The sequence below is a fragment of the Vipera ursinii genome (assembly GCF_947247035.1).
Source record: "Vipera ursinii genome assembly, chromosome: Z".
Taxonomy (NCBI): Eukaryota; Metazoa; Chordata; class Lepidosauria; order Squamata; family Viperidae; genus Vipera; species Vipera ursinii.
This window is the reverse complement of record NC_139517.1, coordinates 40,925,780-40,948,106: the sequence shown is the minus strand read 5'-3', so window position 1 is coordinate 40,948,106 and position 22,327 is coordinate 40,925,780. Positions and strand designations below refer to the sequence as shown.

Genomic DNA, 22,327 nt, shown 5'->3' with positions numbered 1-22,327 from the left:
AATGTTGGCTGAGGACCCCCAGGGGGAGGGCCTTCTCTGTGGGAGCACCAGCCCTTTGGAACCAACTCCCCCTTGAGCTTCGGATGGCCCCGGACCTCCAGTCCTTTCACTGTGACCTCAAAACTTTTTTCTTCCATCAGGCTGACCTGGATTGATGATGGGGTTTTTAAATATGTTTTAATTTTTAACTGTGTAATCAATTTATTTTGGAGCTGTTATTTAATTCTTTTTTAATTTTTGTATTGTTTTTTATTGTTGTTAGCCGCCCTGAGTCCTTCGGGAGATAGGGCGGCATATAAGTCCCATAAATAAATAAATAAATAAATAAATAAATAAATAAATAAATAAATAAATAAATAAATAAATAAATAAATTTACTTGGACTTCAGTAAGGCATTTGATAAAGTAGATCACAACCTACTACTTGATAAGATAGAAAAATGTGGGTTAGATAGCATCACCACCAGATGGATTCGTAGCTGGCTGACAGGCCGTACTCAGCGTGTGGTCCTCAATGGAACCGCATCTACATGAAAGGAAGTGTGTAGTGGGGTGCCCCAGGGCTCTGTTCTGGGCCCAGTGCTCTTCAATATCTTCATTAACGATTTGGATGAGGGGATAGATGGGGAACTCATCAAATTTGCAGACGGCACCAAGCTGGCAGGAATAGCCAATACTCCAGAAGATAGGCTTAAGATACAGAAGGATCTGGACAGACTCAAACACTGGGCACTATCTAACAAAATGAAATTCAATGGTGAAAAAAGTAAGGTTCTACATTTAGGCAGGAAAAATCAAATGCACAGGTATAGTATAGGTGGTACCTTGCTCAATAGTAGTAACTGTGAGAGGGATCTCGGAGTCCTAGTAGACAATCTCCTCAATATGAGCCAGCAGTGTGCTGCAGCGGCCAAAAAAAGCCAACACAGTGCTATGCTGCATTAACAGAGGGATAGAATCAAGATCAAGTGAAGTACTAATACCACTTTACAATGCTTTGGTAAGGCCACACCTGGAATACTCCATCCAGTTTTGATCACCACGATGTAAAAAAGATGTCGAGACTCTAGAAAGGGTACAGAGAAGAGCAACAAAGATGATTAGGGGGCTGGAGGCTAAAACATATTGGGAATGGTTGCTGGAATTGGGTATGTGTAGTTTAACAAAGAGAAGAGTGAGGGGTGACATGATAGCAGTGTTCCAATATCTCAGGGGCTACCACAAAGAAGAGGGAGTCAAGCTATTCTCCAAAGCACCTGAAAGCAGGACAAGAAGCAACGGATGGAAACGAGTCAAGGAGAGAAGCAACCTAGGAGAAACTTCCTGACAGTTAGAACAATTAACCAGTGGAACAACCTGCCTCCAGAGGTGGTGAATGCTCCAACACTGGAGGTTTTTAAGAAGAGACTGGACACTCATTTGCCTGAATGGTATAAGGTTTCCTGCCTGAGCAGGGGGTTGGACTAGATGACCTCCAAGGTCCCTTCCAACTTATTATTATTATTATTATTATTATTATTATTATTATTATTATTATTAAGTTTCTTATAGAGCATGATTTATTGAGCAGGAAGCAATAGGTTTACAGGAATTTTAGCAATTGATTTATTACTCATGCAGAACTAATTTATTCTCTAAAATATCTTAGGGCAGAAAGGTACTTAATGACTTCTCGGTGAATTAAGATGGAGGTACACCTTTTTTGCAGATACCAGAATGGAAAATTTTGCAGCTGTCTGTTTACCCTGCAATCTGATTCTTTATCAGCCTGTGAACTAGTCATTAAATTGCCACACTGCATCTAAGCCCTAGCAGCATCTTTTTTTTCTGATGATGTTTCCACATCTTGTATAGTTTTAATCGCATCTGTAGATCTTCACTGAAACAGCCTTAGGTTGTCCCTAGCAGTACTGATTTTAAAGTATTTTTTCTGTTTCAAATCAACAACATCTAATCACAGTCATGGCGAATAAATCTCTTATGCTTCTCCATATCCTTTAGGAAATTCTGGTGCTTATTGGCCACTTCTGGGAGAGGTGGACATATTCTTCCACTTTTTTTCAGTTTTGTCCCCCTTCATTCTGTAATTGTCTCTTAAGGAACTAGATAAACCTGTGCTGATCGTCTGTTGGCAGCCAGACTACTCTGTCGACTTTCCTGGCTCTCAAAATACCTGGCAATGAAAATGAGTACAAAAAATGGACCTTTTCGGGCCCAAATGACAAGAGAGACTGGGAATATTTGAAGTTGCCAAATCAACGTCAAAAGGCTCAGCAGATCGAAGAGTCAATATGTTTCCAAACTTTTACTGGACAGTAACATATGGCTATCTTCCAAGAAAGGCACATAGAAAACAAAGAACAGCAACTAAGCAAATGCAAGATTCATGGCTATGACCTGTTGGGAGCCACCTACCACCACAGCTATGGCGTGGCTACATATATTAAAAGGAATATAGAGAATGCCTGCTAGGTGTCAGCCTCTACAAACAATATACATGAAGTAGTTTCAAAAACTAGGCGATCTAACAATAGTGAACTTTTATAAACTACCTCTGACAGCATGGCCACAGCATGTTCTGAACATGGGCCACATCCAACAATCTATGTGAGAACTTCAATAGCCATCATGTTAATTGGAAATACTGCTCTACTGATGACCATGGTGAACTATTATCCACAACCAGAAAGCTCAAACTGCAGCAAACAAAGTCCAGCTTATTTTCAGTGCTAAAGACAAAGGCACAATTAAATTGGTGGCATGAAATTAAAAACAATCCAGACTTGTGCTTCATCACAGAAGGCCCAAACTTGCAGCCAGTCCCCATAAAAAGGAAAGTAATGGATATGAAAGGTTCTGGAACAAAGGAAAATTGCTTAGTCTAACTGTTGCTTTCTTGCTTTTTGTAATCAGCTTTTGCACCAGAGTGGGAAACATGTACATGGATGGGATATACTGAAGGAGGGAGTAAGGGAGTGTACAGGAATGATTGATGTCTTCTTTATGATGTAATGGCTCTGCTGTCTGATTTTTATTGGCTAACAAAGTTTATAAAGCAATGCTACCAACTTTTTAAGGCGTGGCACCTCTGGACATAACTCTGCCAGAGTCCAAATTGTTGGTCACCCATTTGCTTAATTTGATCAAATCAAGTGCTGCTTGATCAAAAAATCTCCGCTTGGGTTAGCTGATTAGATTGATATGGTATCTCAAGTTTAAGTAAGGGACTGGGACCTTACAGATATATTCCCACACAGTCAACACTGTCCTATCTTGCTAAAAATTGGACTCCAATGTCCCCTAATTCCCTCTACTGCTAGACCCAGATGGAACTTTCAAAAAGCCAATTGGCCCGAATTTGCCAAAAATCTTGATAAAACAGCACTATCATAGATTCACAAAAGCAATAATTGCCTAGGTGAAAAGACATATACCTTGAGGATTTAGAAAAGAGTATATCTCAGGATGGAATGATGAAACTGAAGGACTCTACCAGACCTTACTACAGTGGTGATCTGGAGATCGCCGATATTCTTACACAGCTTGAATGCAGTTCGACATAAAAAGTGGGAACAATATATAGAATCACTAAATTTCAGCAAATCTAGCAGAAAAGCTAGGAACCTATTAAGGAAATTGGGTGGAGCTAGATAACCCGCATGACAAACACCTAATATAACTCCTGCCAAATACCCTCTTGAGTTATATCTCTCTCTAAAGCTCCAAGGATGAAAAGACACTCCACTCTCATCAAGAAAGTGCTTTCAACTTTTCAGTGATCAGACTAAATGCTTTCTGAGTAATCTTGTCTCTTCTCTATAAAAGAAATTGACACTGCCACTGGTAGTGTGAAATGTGATAAAGCACTGAACTTTGGTGGCATTCCTCCAGAAATCCTGATAAACTCTGGGAGACACACACAGAATTGGATTGGTATTTTCTTCTCAGATGTAGTTTCCAATAGCTGCCTCCCTTTAGATGTATCTTATAGGAGAGAATCCATTCTAATGTTTCTCAAAGGTACCTTGAATGGGGATTACAGGGCAGTAAGATGTTTAAGTAGACCTTTGGGTTTTATATGCTTGTTTGTTGTTTGAAATAATCATATTGGTCTCCCTTTATTCTTTGTTAGCAAGCCAAAAAAAATTTACACAAATATGAGCTGCCACTGCTGTAGCTACTGCCTGTTGATGGCCTTGGGCTAGGCTGAAACAGGAAATAAGATTTGTCCCGTGTCTGGGACTAAGCAAGTGTATTCTGAATACTTAACAAACATTTAACATATGTGTGTGTGTGTGTGTGTGTGTGTGTGTGTGTGTAAATTTTTTTGGCTTGCTAACAAAGAATAAAGGGAGACAGATATGATCATTTCAATCTTATTTGTTCTCATCAGTCAGCCATACCCTTCTGAGGTTCAAACCTGGGCCGACTGCATCTTAAGCAGTTGTTTTAACCCCTAGGCCACAGGCTCTCTCTCTCTCTTTGTTAGCCAAGAAGCAAGGGAGATATGTGTTAAATGTTTGTTAAGTATTTAGAATGCACTTGCTTAGGTTAGCAAGCCAAAAAAGAATTTACACAAATATGAGCTGCCACTGCTGTGGCTACTGCCTGTAGATGGCCTTGGGTTAGGCTGAAACAGGAAATAAGATTTGTCCCGTGTTTGGGACCTAAGCAAGTCTAATGAAAAGAAGGACTAGGGGATACCAATGTTCCAATATGTGGGGGTTAAATTATTTTCCAAAGTACCCAAAGGCAAGAAACAGTGGAGGGAAACTAACCTAGCAAAGAAACAACCTAGAACTAAGGAGAAATTTCCTAATGGTGAAAGCAATCAGCCAATTGAACAATTTGCTTCAGAAGTTGTGGGCGCTCCATCACTGGAGGTTTTCAAAAAGAGACCGGACAGCCATTTATCTAAAATGATATATAAGGTTTCCTGCTCAAGCAGACGGTTGGACTAGAAGACCTCCAAGTTCCTTTCCAACTCTATTATTTTCTATGTTCTATGAGCTGGAAAACTTGTGGGTACATAAATTTGCAGAGGTAATCAATAACCTAACCCTAATCTAACCTTAACCTATGGTGGGAGGGGGGAGAAAAAAAGGGAGATAGCCAAAATAAGTTAATGCAGTCCATGGGTACATGAAATTCACTGGCAGATACCTTCATTACAGTATCTTGGGGGGGGGGGGGAAAGTCTTCATACATTATGACACATTGGGGCTTAGAAAGCAAATAAGTGATGATAGATTTGAATCTTGCAGACAGAATTGCTCCATTCCTGCTGCAGCTCTATGATTGGTTGTTTTTCACACGGTACTAATGTGGAAAAGAATGATTTTCTTTATATGATAATTTGTAATAGGAGCATAGATATTTAATGATAGATCACAACTAGGCAAAAAGCTCTTGATTATTTCCTATTGACTTTTAACAACCCCACAGGTAGATATCCTGGATGATCCACCCCTAATTTGCTCCTTCAGACTTTATAATAGCACATGCATCGCTACTGTAATTGACTTTTGCTTCTGATTGTCTTATTCTTTTTCTTTCCTTTGTTCTCAGCATAATGTAATGTGTCCAAAATATAATTTGGGCCTGATTATTTCTGCTTCAAGTAAGAAGTCTAAAATTGTTTGGTTACAGGATCTATTTATTTATCCTTGGCATTTTTAGTTTTCTCCAACATTAAATTTCCAAAATGTCAATTTATTTTGTCTCTTTTAGTTTTCTCCTTCAGGGCCTGTGACACAGAAAATCATTGCGTGCATGTTTCTAACATGGAAGTTATAGACCCATCAGGCCATTTTAATATCCTCTATGTACAGTCAGTTTTCACTTCCGCTTAGGGAGGAAGAAGACCAAAATGTCCAAATCAGAAAGTCAGGAGACAGGCTAGCATTTCTCTATAGCCCGAACGATTTAAAAGAAATCACGAACAGTTCCAGCAACCAGTCCGAAAAGAGGCGGGATTAGAAGGACTTTGAGGGACAGACCACGCAAGAGATTATATGTGAATGACGTAACTGCTCTTAGAAGCGAATGGCCGACCGGCTTCCTTGTGAAGATTTGGGGATTGGTTTTTTATGCTTTTCTTCTTCAGCTTCCCCCGCGCGGGAGCAGCTGTAAGAGGCGGGCTTTCACGCCAATGAGAGGATGTGATTGCGCGACGGGCGAGGCGGGGGCGTAACCGGCTGTCCTCTTCCCTTCTCCGTGGCATTCACTTTCTTCACAGTCTCAGCTGAACTGCGGAGGAGGCTGCAGGTGGTCGTGTGGGTTCTCTTTCTTCTTCCCCCGACAGGTGGGTTTCTACTCTGCGCCACCATTCGCCTTTTAAAGGGCTGATTTTGGCGGATCCCTGTTTCTGCTGTCAGAAATGACTCTTGAGTTGGACAGAGAGGAGCGACACGGCTTTTTCAAACAATTCTTTCTTTTTCGGTCTCTTGGTTGGTCTTCTACTTCACTGAACTGTCCCTAGAGTTTCTTTTCCACTGTCCCGTTTAACTTCGGTCCGGAATCCCGCGCTTCTGAGCGCCCCGGGAGAAGGAGTTAAAATTCGAAGGGAAGTTAACAGCATCTGAGAATCAGCCTGCTTTCTGCTTCTTTCGAGAGGTTTTGCTGTTTGCTTGGTTCTTTTTCCCCAAATCCCCAGACGTTGCAATTGCTGCAACCCGATGCCGTAGCCTGCTCTCCACCCCCGCAAGTTTTCTGTAATGAGTTGTATCTGATATAAGTTAGCAAGTTCCTTCCCGCGAAACAAAAACCTATTCATGATATTATACTGTATGGGAGTTCTAAAAGTATTTCATTCGTAACATTTTCATTTTCCCATTCTCTGTCCGTTTTATACAGGAAAATCATATGTGCGCAGTGGCCTTTTGGTGGTCGCACTAAGAACTAGAAAATGTCTCCCTGAAGGTTCTCTGCCTCATTTTGGTGGAACCAGAGGATTCAGATTCTCACCTACTCTTAGTCTGGGGTCAGGCTCTTGAATCTTGCAATCTCTGAGCCTGTGCATTGTATGCGTTAAAAGAATGCGTTATAGTAAAGGCCAGGATGGGGAATACATTTGAGTACAAAGAGTACAAATATCTGAAAAACTATAAGGATAATGCTCATAGGGCTAAAGTTGTAAACTTACTATAAAAGTAGTCTTTCTACTGTGTCATCTAGAAGAGTAAAAGAACAAGCTGTGGCAACAAAACCTGCACAACTAATTACTAATATGTGTCTTTCTGCTCCAGTGTGCATTAGGCTAACTTTCCCCAAACATTTGTGTGCATTCATATGCGTTTGTGTGCAAACACAGACACACACACACACTTCAATTCAATGGTAGAAACTTTCAATTCTCTTGAAACTTCAGAGGCATCATATTTATTTACTGCATTTACGGTACATTCCCAGGTTCCTTTATTTTTATTTTTATTTTTATTCCATTTATATCCCGCCCTTCTCCGAAGACTCAGGGCGGCTTACAAGCTTAGCAGTAGCCTTCATTCTATGTATATGCCTGCTTATTAGGGCTTTCACACACACACCCCAAGCGGCATTATTACAAAGTCAGCTTAATTGCCCCCAACAATCTGGGTCCTCATTTTACATTTTACCATCGGAAGGATGGAAGGCTGAGTCAACCTTGAGCCTGGTGGGATGCAAACCTGCACTAATTGCAGGCAGCTGGTGTTACTTAAGGAGGCATTAGCTCACTGCTCCACCAAGGCTCACATATCTTTTATGTATAAAAGAGATAATTTCTGTTTACTGCATTCTTGTAGGTTCATATTTAAAGAGGAAAGCTGAGTCTGGCTGCCTTGCAGAAGGCAGCCATGACAGAATCTTGTTCTCTTTTTCTCAGCTTCAGAATTGATTTTTCTGGGAGAGAAAAATAATATTTTGATTGGCATCACATGGACATTCAGGCCTAGTTCACATAGCTGACAAACTATAATAATCATTTGATTAGTGTGTTGCCAAAATTCAACCACTTGTGGCTTCTTCAGTAAGCAATGGTTTAGTACAAAATAAATGCAGCCACAATAGCTTAGTTCTTAGCTATTATCCAAAGCCAACTGTTATCTACAGGCTGGTAAAGGATCCTGATGACAAAAAGAAAAATTGGCTGTTAATGATTACAAAGTTGATTATAGTTGGTGATACTGACTCCACAATAGCAGTGTTTCTTCAAATCCCATTAGCAGTCAATTCCCTGTACTTTCCTTGGCAATAATGAGGATGTGTTTGCCATTGCCACCTTCTTCCTAGGGTTGAGGGTTGACCCAGGATAATCCAACTAGCTTTGTATCTAAGGCAGGACTAAAACTCACAGTCCTGCAGTTTCTTATTTTTTAACCATACATCATCTTTACAAAAACATTACTATTGAATATTGAACTATTACATACGGTAAATATGTCTTGTTCTACTTTCTCTTTTTTCATCAATCAGAATTTATTCCTCTTGCAGAGATATGATTGTTTGAAAAAAAAATTTATCATTCCAAAATAAAATATCCAATTTGTAGAAAAAATGAGTTCATTTGTTTAATTTATAATTGCTGAACGAAATTTTCTAACCCTCTTAACCATACATTCTTCTATTCACTCGTGCAAATTTAATCTTGAAATAGATCCCACAAAACCAAGAATAGGTGAACTGTCATTTGTAGAGTTCAGAATGATGCTTTCCTGCCTTTCTGCCTTTACCACTTCTTTATAACTTTTTTTAAAGAAATGCAGATATTTTGTTTTGCTAATTTTGAAGAAAAAGTTTGAAAGCATATAAAAATTTCTTGTTAGATACAGTGACCTGTTTGTTTACAAAATTTTGTAAAACCAGATAATTGTTGAAAGTAATGCTGTTATGGAAAATGTGTGGTAAACACTCAAAAACCACAAAGGGACAGACCAAAGTTCTGTGGTCAGGGACAGAAACTTTAATTGCTTGCACACCTTGTTTCTCTTTCCATGTTTCCAAGACCACTCACTCTTATTCCATCTCAAGGAAGTTGTATAATATAGAAAGGAAGAAAAAAAAATAAAACAATCAGCCCAGATGGCTGGAAGACAACATTAGGGTTGTGTAAAAGGAAGCGTGTGTATATAATTAACAGACGTTAGAGCCAAATAAGCCTGAATAGCATACTTCTCCCAAGATAACTAGAGCTTCCTCCCTTCAAATATTCCATAAACCTCTTTAAGAACTTATGGAATACTCTCCTTCCAGCGCTACCCTTTTAGCCTTTGGGAAGATAGTCTAAAGTAGAAGAAATAGAATGAAGCTAATTCGAGCCTGATGCAGGCATCCTCATAGGATGATTAAGGCTCAGGGTTTGTTTTGTTTTGTTTTGTTTTTGTTAGATTATTTTATAGTTACTGGCATTACTGTTTTTGTGAGCCACCCAGAGTTTATGGTCAGGATGTCTGTAGAGTTTCTACCAATTTTTTGGCTACTATTAATATGGTTCTAGTTGCCCATTCAGTTTTGTTTTTTATATTTTATATGGTTTTCTATATAGGGACGTGGTGGCTCAGTGGGTTAGGACGCTGAGTTTGTCGATCAGAAGGTTGGCAGTTTGGCGGGTCGAATCCCAACTGCCGTGTAATAGAGTGAGCGCCTATTACTTGTCCCAGCTTCTGCCAACCTAGCAGTTTGAAAGCACGTAAAAATGCAAGTAGAAAAATAGGGACCACTACAGTGGGAAGATAACAGCGTTCCGTGTGCCTTTGGCGTCTAGTCATGCCGGCCACATGACCACGGAGACATCCTCGGACAAGCGCTGGCTCTTCGGCTTTGAAACGGAGATGAGCACCAGCCCCTAGAGTTGGAAACGACTAGCACGCATGTGCGGGGGAACCTTTACCTTTACCTATGGTTTTCTATATGTTAAATAAAACAGAGGGATTTCCCACTGCTCAGTTAGACTTGGAATTCAGTACACATCTAAGAGCTGATGTTAGAGGTTCAAAATATTTTAAACTTGTTGGATTAAACCACTTATGACTAGAAGAGACATCTATTGCATCCCCCTCTTCCTTTGTGGTAATTGACCTTTTCCTCAGTTTAATCAAAGATCCGCCTTTCCTGTATGCTGTAGTGTAGCGGCCTTATCCTGTATATATTTATTAACAATAGAAGTTCTGGTTCTATGGTTCTTCAATTATACTGAAGTAAGACTAGCTTTTATTAAACATTTTTCCGTCTATTTGTAGCACAGGTTGTCCTCTACTTACAACAGTTCATTTAGTAACCATTCAAAGTTACAATAGCACTAAAAAGTGACTTAAGACCATTTTTCACATCTATAACCATTGCAGCATCCCCATGGTTACATGGTCAAAATTCAGACACTTAGCAAATGACTCATATTTATGACAGTTGCAGTGACCCAGGGTTATGTGATCATCTTATGAGAAGCAAAGTCAATGGGGAAGCCAGATTCACTTAACATCTGTGTTGCTAACTTAACAACTGCACTGATTCACATAGCAACTCTGACAAAACAAGGTTGTAAAATGGGACAAAATTCAGTTAACAACTCTTGCTTAGTCACAGAAATCTTGGGCTCAGTTGTGGTCGTAAGTTGAGAACTATCTGTATTATCCTGCATAATTATTCGGATACTCCTCTATTTGTGCCTTTTATAACTGTATCCGTTGCAGAGTTTACAGCAAAAGAGAGTCTCCCTTTAGCCTCCAGGACATCTTCAGTACCTTTTCTGACTTCCATCAGGCATTGTTCGTAAATATAGTTCTCAGCCAGAAGAATAATTTGTTTATTAAATAATATCAGAGACATTCAAGATCAGAATGTTGAACCTGAAGTTATGTTTGCAACTACCTAACTTTGGTAGGCAAGTTGCACTCCTGGCTAACAGGATAACACTAAAGGAGGCAGGTTCCTTGAAGTAGAAATCAGGAATAGTTAAGAGTGACGTGCATATCTGTAGGCAATATGGCAAAATCGGAAGGGAAAGAGCATGATCTCTTGAATCTAGCCTCATCCTATACTAAAAAACTGATTTTTATATAAATACCGTATTTTCCGGCGTATAAGACGACTGGGCGTATAAGACGACCCCCTACATTTCCTGTTAAATTATAGGGTTTGGGCTATACTCGCCGTATAAGACTACCCCTCTTCCAACGCACACTAAATAAAAATTAAAAAACATCAGATTTGATTTTAATATGGTAATTTTAATTCAAATGCTTATGACATGCAGGTGCTTAGTAGGAAAACTGTCACTTATAAACATAAGGCTGTTTGTCATCAAACATGTAAACATAAAACAGTGCAAGTGGATTAAATAATAATAATAATAGTAATAATAATAATAGTAATAATAATAATAATAATAATAATAATAATAATAATAATAATAAGTTGGAGGGGACCTTGGAGGTCATCTAGTCCAACCCCTTGCTAAGGCAGGAAACCCTATAAACCCTGTAAAAAATCACAGACTGCAGCTTCTTCTCCAATTGGTCCTGCTTTCCCTGCGCAGACTAAATGGGAGATCCGCTCCAGGTTTTCCAGCCAGCCCTGTCCCTAAATTTTCAGCACCCGGCGTATAAGACGACCCCTGACTTTTGAGAAGATTTTCATGGGTTAAAAAGTAGTCTTATACGCCAGAAAATACAGTACTAATTTTCAGACTATATATTGTGAATGAAACTGGTATTCTTGAAGGAGTAAACAAACCAGAGGTTCTCAGATGCTATATCCACATGGTGTGACATCCTGGGAACAAGTAATCTAGTGCAGCTCTTTTTGAACATGATTGGATCTTCCAATTGATTCAGAATCTATCCTTCAGAAAGGAATTAAATATGCCTTTTTACTTAATTGTGAATCAAAAGCTTCATTGGTAATAGAAATACAAGAGAAAGATTTAAATGAAGATAGTAGTTTGTTTTATTTTATGAGGATCAATAGATATGAGGTATTAGAAGGACACATTTTCATCTTAATTTTAGGAAAAATTTTAAGATTTTAGGAAAAAACAATGTCTACTAACAGAAGTATTGAATGCACTGTCCTAAAGCATCCATAATTTTGTGTAGTATTAATTTCTCACTTTTGCCAAATAAGAGGTGAACTGAAAATTATGATTATTATTTAATTAATTTTGTTATCTAGCTGTTATTATTTTTATAAATAACTCTTAAGTGAACATAGATGATACTTCTTTTTCCTCCTATTGTCACCACAGCAACATCAAATGATGTATGTATCTCAGAAGAAACACAAAATTTAATTAAATGTGCCAAGATTGAGTTATGAAGTATGTTATAAAAGAGGAAGAAGGAACAAATAGATATTTGTAATAAGAACAAATATTACAAAAACAAATATTTGCAAAATAAATAATTTATATATTGAATTGAAAACTAATATGTGAAGAATGGATAGATTTGAGGAATGAGAAAATTGGGCTGGCTTGGAATTGATGAGATCCTGAAGCATAGAGTAGCCAGCAACATAATATTAGATGAGATAAAGTTTCACAGTTATTTAATTTGAATTCCATCAACATGGGATCAGCCATTTATGATTAATGGGTTCTAATGTGATCAGTGACTAGTGGACTAGTAGAAAGATTAGTCTTTGGGCTCATTATAAAGCTTAGGCAAGTTCATAAAAAATGTAATGGTTCATAAAGTAAATGGTCTCATGCCAATTCACAATTTTTGCAGTTTAGTATTAAGCTCCTTGATAAAGCCTCAGTTTGATTTTCAGCTTGCTTAGAAGTTCTCAGACATTCCGCCCACATACCAAGGCAATAAAGACGTACAAAGTTGATTGCTTTTGTCTTTGTTAGGGTTGCAAATTTCCTCTTACCCAGGGCAATGCAAAGCCCTTGTCTTTTCTCCCTAGATGTTTCAACAAAATGTATTGTCTATGTATCTGACAGCTCTGTCCTGTGAATTTCTGGCTTTTACAGAACTCTGCATAAGTATATTTAAATGTAAAATCTAAAAATGAAAAAAGTATCCAATGTCAGAGCAAAAGAATATACGTTAAATCCACTTAGTGTCACAAGTTGAATCAATACTGCTCCAGCTGACGTTTCTTTTTAAAAAGACAATTTTGTATTGAAAGCATTTCCAGTATTGTACTTCTATCACAGTATTTGCAATAAATCTGCAGTAAAACTTGGCCTGGGTTTTGTTTTGGAGATTTTAATTTTGTTTATAGAAATTAAAAGGCTGTTTTCCCATTTATAAGGTTCAACAGTCATTCCCAGTCCTTGACTTAAAAGCAGGGTAGTAGTAGATGCTTTGGGTGTAGGATGAGTGGCTCACTTTTTTTTTCTTTCAAGTTACATTTCAATAGCAGCAGGAGTTGCAGAAGGCTGTGTATGAAAGCGTGGTTGCAGAGAAAGCACTAAACTTTGTTGAGAACTGGCCTGTAGTATTTGCTGCAAGGCTGTGCAGGCTGCATTTTAAAGTTCACATATCTAATCATCTCTGGTGATTCATCCTGTCTGGCTCTATGGCTTGCCAAGTTCCTTTAGAGCATATTTGCAACTGTAGAGTCATAGGATACATTTAGCTGAGGATTAACTTCCTTGGGTACCTCTTAAGCTGTGCTGGCTTCTCTGCAGTAGTTTCTTGAATGGCCTGGGCCTCCCCAATATTGTTCAAGGTACTTTCTCATTAATATGATCAAAGAATCCTGTCAATAGCGTGAGCATTTTTTAAATTGTTCTTTTTAAACACATTTTCCTCACCTATTTCAAAACTGAATTCGAAAGGAAAATTCTTTGACTGGTCTTGAAACGCTTTCTGAAGTATTTAGCTTTTGTGTTAACTAGATTATCAATTTACTGCATTGGGCAGAATTTGCTTTAAAAGATTTCTGGAAGATTTTGTTTTAAATCTGGTTTTTTTATTGAAAAGTTTTACAGTACATTTTATTTTTAACAAAACAAAACTAAACCCCTCCCAACCCCTTCCCCTCTTCCCAACCCTCCCCTCCCCCTCCCTCCCTCCCCCTCCCCCCTTCCCGACTTCCCAGAGTTAAATACAAGGTATAACAGTAAAAACAATCATAATCTACCGTATGCAAACAACAATAACTATTAAATCTGCCGCACTTTAACTCTTACAAAATAACCACAAGCAATATAGATATCACATCAATACTTATTCAAATGCTAAGTGAAACTTTTTAGTCCCATATTTATTCTGGATGTAATCAATCCATTTTTTCCACTCCACAATATATCTCTGTTGCGAATGGTCTTTCAAATACGCTGAGATCTTTGCCATTTCCGCCAGGTTGGAAACTTTTAAAGTCCATTCTTCTATGGTCGGCAGTTCTTCCTTCTTCCAATATTGCCCTACTAAAAGTCTTGCTGACGTAATTAAGTTCAACATCAACTTAGTGTCCACAACAGTAGTGTCAGTAGTAATGCCCAGTAAAAACAATTGCGGACAAAACTTTATCCTTTTCTTAAATATCTTCTGCATATTCCACCAAATTTTAATCCAAAATGCTTTAACCTTTTTACAGGTCCACCATATATGAAAATACGTTGCATCTTCACCACCACACCTCCAACATTTAGGCTGGCAATTCGGATACATACTTGCTAATTTTTTAGGATCTAGATGCCACCTATAAAACATTTTATAAAAGTTCTCTCTTAAATTTTGAGCTTGCGTAAATTTTACATTTCTCACCCAAATCTTTTCCCAAGTATCCATTGTAATGACTTCTTGAAAATTCTGAGCCCACTTTATCATACAGTCTTTAACAAGTTCTGTCTCTGAATCAATTTCTATCAGTGCAAGATATATCCGTTTGATATGTGCTTGACCTTGATCTCTAATTTGCTTTACCAAATTTTCATCAGTCATTGAAAAGCCAATTTTCGGATCTTCTTTCCACCTGGCCTGTAATTGCCCATACTGAAACCAAGTTTGAACAATCTTTCCTTCTCGTAAGATATTATACGGCTTCAAATACCATACATTCCTTTCCAAACTTAAAATTTCCTTATATGTAGTCACATCATGTTTAAACCCAACACTTATATTTTCTATTGCGTGTTTCGGTATTGCCCATAAAGGTATCTTATAATTTAGCTTATGTCTATACTTTTCCAAACTCGCAACAGAGCATGTCTTAAAATATGCACCTTGAACGCATTATCCACCTTCTTATCATACAATAGGTATGCATGCCAACCAAATAGCAAATCATGACCTACAAGATTTAATAATCTCACTTGTGTTAAATTAATCCAATCACTTATCGCTGACAAAGCAGCAGCTTCATAGTATAGTTTAAGATTAGGCATTTTAAGACCACCTCTCTCACGCGTGTCCTGCATAATCTTAAATTTAACTCGTGGCCTTTTCCCTGCCCAGACAAATTTATTAATACCCTTTTGTCATTCCTCCAAGTTTGAATCCTTTTTAAGAATAGGTATCATTTGAAATAAAAATAGAAATTTCGGCAAAACATTCATTTTCACTGCTGCAATTCTTCCCAATAAAGACAATTGTAGTTTTTTCCAGCTATCCAATTCTTTTTGAACTTTTCCCCATAGCTTTTCATAATTATTTTTATATAGCTTTGCATTTGAGGGTGACAAATATACCCCCAAATATTTAACCCTTTTGACAATTTCAAATCCCGTTAACCCTTCTAAAGCAGCCTTTTGTGATACTGTCATATTCTTAGACAACATTTTAGTTTTTGGTATGTTAACCTTGAATCCAGAAACTTTCCCATATTGCATTATTATCTCCATCAATTCTACAACAGAATTTTCTGGCTGAGTCACCGTAACAACCAGATCGTCTGCAAACGCCCTCAGTCTATAATCCTGATCTCTTATTTGAATTCCCCTAATTTTTTCCGAATCCCGCATTTTAATCAGTAATATCTCCAATGTTAAAACAAATAGTAAAGGTGACAACGGGCACCCCTGCCTTGTGCCCTTTTCAATGTTACATCCTTTGGTCAGACTATTATTTACTATTATATGGGCTGTTTGCTTTTGATATAGTGCCCTAATTGGTTGTAAGAATTTATCCCCAAAATTCATTTTATCTAATACTTTCAACAAAAATTGCCAATCCAATTGATCAAAAGCTTTTTCAGCATCCAAAAAGATCAACGCTGCAGGGATCTGATTGTTTCTTTCCAGAAATTCCAACAAATCAACTATATGCCTCACGTTGTTCTTCATTTGTCTACCACTTATAAACCCAGTTTGGTCACCATGAATTACTTGTTGCAGTACTCTCATTAATCTGTTAGCTAAAACCTTAGTAAATATCGTGTAGTCCATATTCAAAAGTGATATTGGTCTATAAATTTTTGCTTGAGTGACATCCTGATCTTCCTTTGAAATCAAAGAAATAAAAGCAGTTTTCCAAGACGGAGGCACCCCTCCTCCCATTTGAATTGTCTGAAACAATTCCCTTAATGGCTTTACCATCTCTAACTGTAAATTTTTATAATACACAGCAGTCAGCCCATCCATACCTGGCGCCTTGCCCACTTTCAATTGTTTAATTGCTGAAAAAATTTCTTCCTCAGTTATCAATTGATTCATCTCTTCCTTTTGTTTTTGTGTAAGAACAGGAATATTAGCATTCATCAAATATACATCAATATCTGCCTCGCTAATCTTATAAATCTGGTTTGTTAACATGGTTGTTTACATAAGTATAGACTTAATAGACAGAATGTCATATTGATTTTTTGCAATTCTGAAGATGAGGCTCATACAAAATAGTTAGGAATCCGCTATAATAATAATAATAATAATAATAATAATAATAATAATAATAATAATAATAATAATAATAATAATAATATAATTTCTATACTGCCCTTCTCCCGAAGGACTCAGGGCGGTGTACAGGGCAATATATACAGTAAAAATACAGTGTACAAAAGTTAAGATAGAATTAAATATTAAAGCCCAATTACAATAAAAAATAATAAAAAATAATATTAAAATAACCCAAACCCATTAGACCAGGCCGGCTTGTTCAAATAAATAAGTTTTTAGGTCACAGCGGAAGGAGCGAAGGTCAGGAGCCATCCGGAGCTCAACCGGTAAACGGTTCCATAGGTCTGGCGCGCCCACAGAGAATGCCCTCCCCCTGGGGGTCGCCAGCCGACACTCTCTGACCGACGGCAACCTGAGGAGGCCCTCTCTGTGGGAGCGCACTGGACGAAAGGAAGTTGATGCTGGCAGCAGGTGCTCCCGTAAATAATCCGGACCCATGCCATTTAGGGCTTTATAGGTCATCACCAGCACCTTGAATCTCACCCGGAGGGCAACCGGAAGCCAATGCAGTTCACAGAGTAGAGGTGTTACATGGGAGTATCGGGAAACCCCAACACCACTCACGCAGCCGCATTCTGCACCAGCTGAAGCCTCTGAGTGGTCCTCAAGGGCAGCCCCATGTAGAGAGCATTGCAGTAATCTAAACGAGAGGTCACGAGCGCATGAGTGACTGTACGCAAGGCATCCTGGTCCAGATAGGGCTGCAACTGGCGCACCAGGCGAACGTGGACAAAGGCCCCCCTAGTCACAGCTCCTATATGATCTTCTAAGGGGAGCTGTGAATCTAGGAGGACATCCAAGTTGCGAGCCCTATCTACGGGGGGGGGGGTAATAGCTCACCCCCCACAGTTAGAGATGGAATAATCTGAATTTCCCGAGATGCCGGCATGCACAACCACTCAGTCTTGTCGGGATTGAGCCGAAGCCTGTTCCTCCCCATCCAGACCTGAACCGCCTCCAGGCAACAGGACATCACATCGAGGGCATCACTAGGGTGGTTTGGGGTGGAGATGAAAAGCTGGGTATCATCATCAGAATAGAGGAAGATGCTTAGAATTAAGGGATAGAATGTTTTTGAGCAATATCAAAAATAACAGAAAATCAGGAGGGTTGAAGCCAACCTCACTCCAGGGGGACATGAGATTCCAAACAGTAGCAACAATAGAAAAGGTTCTTCTCCTGGACCGTTCCAGCTGGAACACCTTGGCCTGCAGCATGCTTTCTCTTCCTTTAAAGGTGATTATCTACATGTTGTTGCATCCCGAAGTAAATTGGCAGCCAGTGCAACTCAGGGAGTAGTGGTGTTACATGGGGCGCTTTGGGGACCTCAATAACTGCCCATGCTGCTGCACTTTGCACCAGGTGTAGTTTCCAAAGACTCTTCAAGGGCTGCTCTATGTAGAGTGCATTGCAGTAGTCAACCATGAGATGACTAGGCTTGAATGAGTGAGCACAAGAACTCCTAATGCAGAAGTGGCCACAATTTATGTACAACATGAAATTGTCCAAAGGTTCTCTTGCTGTGATTGCCACTTGCTCTTTGAGCAGGAGTCAGAAGTCCAGAAGAATCTCCAGGTTGTAGACTGGAGTAGTGCCACTCCATCCAGCACTAAATACATCAAAGTCTCGGATTTTGGGGGTCCATGCATTCAAAGTCACTTGGTATTGCCAGGGTTTAGCTGAAGCCTGTTGTGCCCCATCCAGGCCCCACAGTCTCTAGGCACTGCAAGAGGGCAGTCACACCATCACTTGGCTCTCAGGGTTACTGCATATGTAGATACCTTAACCCATGGTGATGGGTGAACTCAATAAATATCAGTAAAGGACAAGCATATTTCATTGTAATTGTCCATACATTTTCCATGTCTATAAGTAGTTTTTTCATAAGTCACAGATATGGTGGAATCTCTAGCTAGAGGGAGGAGTTAAGAGGGAGGCCGCGCTTAGAATCCTTGCATTGCAGGAAATAACACAGCCCTGACCTTCCCCAGAATCCTTGAAGCCTATCTGACCTTTCCCTAGGGAAAGGCAGTCTGATGGAGTATTTGTATTAGAGATCAAAGGTCCCCAACCTTTGGGGCACCAGAGACAGTTATGTGGAGAGACGTTTTTCTGCTGATTGGAGGGGGTGCAGTTTTGTATGCTGATTGCATTTCGTGGATGGGGCTTTGCTTGTTTGTGCTGACTGGTTGCTGGCATGCCACAGCCCGGTACAAGTCCACAGATTGGGGGTTGGGGACCCCTATTATAGATGACTAACGCTATGTTTCTGCTTGAGACTATTTATGAGTGGTTTGGGTTACTTGTGTGTGATGCAGGCAACAGTGAATAAATGGGTTCATAAATTTATATTTGTAGTATTGAAGGATTTATCTATTACCAATACTATAAAAATGGCATAAATAATCCATTGGTATTGCCAACCTAGCAGTTCAAAAACACGTAAAAATGCAAGTAGAAAAATAGGGACCACTTACGGTGGGAAGGTAACAGTGTTCCGTGCGCCTTTGCTGTCTAGTCATGCCGGCCACATGACCATGGAGATGTCCTTGGACAAGCGCTGGCTCTTCAGCTTTGAAACGGAGATGAGCACCGGCCCCTAGAGTTGGAAACGACTAGCACGCATGTGTGGGGGAACCTTTACCTTTATTGTCCAGTCATTGGTTTCCATATAACTAATGTGTATAGTTCAAAACAATATTTGAAAATACGAAATATCATCACAATCAAATTAGCAACTGTAAGTAGAATTCCTAAAACTTAAGCATGGAAGGAGGCTTGGAATGTAAATTGTGGTTGTATTTTCATATGAAAGATTAGGTGTGTAAAATTGTAAACTATTTGCTGTTATTTTTGACATTGCTGAAAGACATTTTATTCTTTAATTCTATGTATACATATCCTGATTCCTAATTATTTTAGATCAATACTTAAGAAGTGAAAGGTACTATACCTGCCATTTGTTATTTTTAAGATGATAATGGAATGATCTGCTAGGTTTTTTTATGTTAAAAAGGCATTAACAACCTGGTTGTGTTTATTTTTTTCATCTCAAAAAAATAGTACAAAAATAAAATAATGCCTTTTGGAAAAGTGAACAAAAATGCATATTGGAGAAATATTTTTAAAGCTAATCTTAAAGTAGTTTAAGAATTAAATGCATAATACTTTAGAGAAGAATGCATGTAGTATGATGCAACAAAGAGAATGTGACACTGTCATGGACTACATTTGGACTGATCTAAAAACACTCTTATGGGAGACCTTTGAGCTATATCAGAAACAGAATAGATGTTCTGCCTTCAGTTTGGGCTAATTAGAAAGGCATTATACTTTTGGAGCATGTCCGTGATTTGAATTATAGTAATGCTAAGCAAATGTGGAGCATATGTTTCCCTCAGTGAACGCAGATCGTGCTTATAGAGAACTTCAGAATGTTCAAATGATTGATAAAACCAGGAAGGCCTGGAAGCTGCAGATACCAACTTTGGGTTTATGGAAATAAGACAGCCCATCATTTATGGTTCTTTCATAAACGAATTCAGTTAAAAATTATTTTCTCCTTCCTGTTTTGCTTCATGAAAATAGCATTGATATGTTACCTAATTGAAGCAAATCCCTTGAGACCATGAGCCTAACTGGGGGCAATATCGCATATTGGTTTTGCTTTTTTGAGATGCAACATCCTCTTGTTCTTTAAGAAGGAAAGGTGTCTGCAAGATGTGACTGAAAATTGTGGCTTCTGAAATGTTAGAAAAGGCTTTCTGAGCAGCCACCTGAAGCTGGGGAAGACAAAAGCCACTTAATCTACTGAGAGAGCATTGTTTGTGTGGGATCCAGAACGTGGGCGTTTTTTACAAGAAAAGGGTTGGCTGCTGAAACAAGCAAAACCAAGCCCTCAGCCAAGAGTGCAACTACTGTATGTAAAATCAAACCACCTCAAGCAAATGCAAAAAAGGAGACTTAAGAGTAGAATCCATGAAATAATAAGTTTAACAAAGTCAGGGTGGTGGCAAAGATAGGAAGGCACATAAGTTCCTTTTTCTAGCAAGACCCATTTTATTTTTCCTTTGGTGGCTTTCTGCTCTAGGATAAAGATGAGGAGGTACTTTTTGGCAAGGATCTTCTGTAATCTGGGTCTGAAGTGAGCTATCTGAATCTTTGCTTTACCTGCTGCTGTGTTTTGTACTGTATTGGGTAACAAGCCATTTTGACCAATTTTTTTTAAAAAAGGTAACTTTAGAGAAGGAGTCCTATCAAAATATAAAAAGTTCCTAGTTAGAAAAGATAAGATGGGATCTTAATTAGAAAGGACTTTTTTAGTTCCAGAGACTAGAGGGAGGTAAGAGTTATAAGCTCCTCAACGAAATCTGGGTTATATAGGGATTCCCACCTTGTACTGATGAGTAAGGGTTAGTGGTTTGCCATTGCTTTCTTTCTAGGGCTGAAAAGAATGATTGGCCCAAATTCACCCAGAAATTCACCTTAGTCACGCCTAAGGCAGGACTAGAATTCACAGTCCCAATTTCTAACTTGGTGCCTTTCATTATTACACCAGGTTGGTTCTTCTCATCTGCTTATATCAGTTCAGCAATATTTTCTTCTGCAAATGGTATATGTGCCTGTGATTCTCAGACCAATAATAAACAATTGAGACTGTGGTTATCATATCTTTTAATGATAGGCCCTTCCCTCTGCGTGGGCAGCTGTATTGACAGAAGGAGGGCCACATAAAATATGGGAGTGCTTGGAAAAGACTCAAGATTTATATGTGGTGTGTAACATCTAGCTAAAAAACAAAACAGCTTTAGAGGAAAATAGCCTAAAACAAATATAAGTTTTTGTGTGTGGGGGGGGGAGGCGGGTGTCTCTCTCTCATAGAGAAAAGCCAAAGGGGGATGAAGTATATATGCTAGGCCTATAATCCCTTAAATGAGTTTCAAATGCAACCCCACCCTTCCTGGCCAGCCAATATTTCTGGAGATATCTGCTTCCTTCAAGTACAGGAAACAATTTCTCATCTACCTCGCCTGGGTGGCCTTACCTTGCATGGCTTACCCCAGCAGAGTTTAAAGTCCAAGATTTCTGTCTTCCAGAAAATTTCAAGATGCCATGATCAAAAGAGAAGCAAAGTTCCTTTCTTGACTTCCAGCCTTGCAAAACAGAAAGAGGATCCTGGCCATAGAAAGATACTGGAGCCTGAGCACTAAGGCAGGCCTATTTAGCTGTAGTTGCATCTTAAAAAGCCATGCCCTCCCAGTTAATTATTTTATAATATGTATAAGTAAAAAAAAAAGATTGACTTCTTTACATTAAAACAGTTTTTAATGTTTCTTTTTAATTATCACAAGGATTTCCTAATTAGTTCAAAAAAGAAAATTCTACCAAAAAAAAAGAAAAAAAAAGAAAATTGAAACTCAAATGTTTGTGTTTGTGAATATCAAATAGTATAAAAATGTATACGTGACATTTAATGTCATTCCCAGTTACTTTTCATATCTTTTG

The 22,327-nt window shown here is 38.7% G+C and overlaps 1 protein-coding gene across 1 annotated transcript in view; it reads left to right on the top strand.

The window, feature by feature from the left end:
• The first annotated feature begins 6,221 nt into the window (after positions 1 to 6,221).
• MAP3K14 (mitogen-activated protein kinase kinase kinase 14) overlaps positions 6,222 to 22,327 on the top strand; it is a 52,764-nt gene continuing 36,658 nt past the window's right edge. The window contains exon 1 of the mRNA XM_083378512.1: positions 6,222 to 6,304. The gene's annotated coding sequence lies outside the window, so the exon portion shown is untranslated. The remainder of the gene's footprint in view (positions 6,305 to 22,327) is intronic.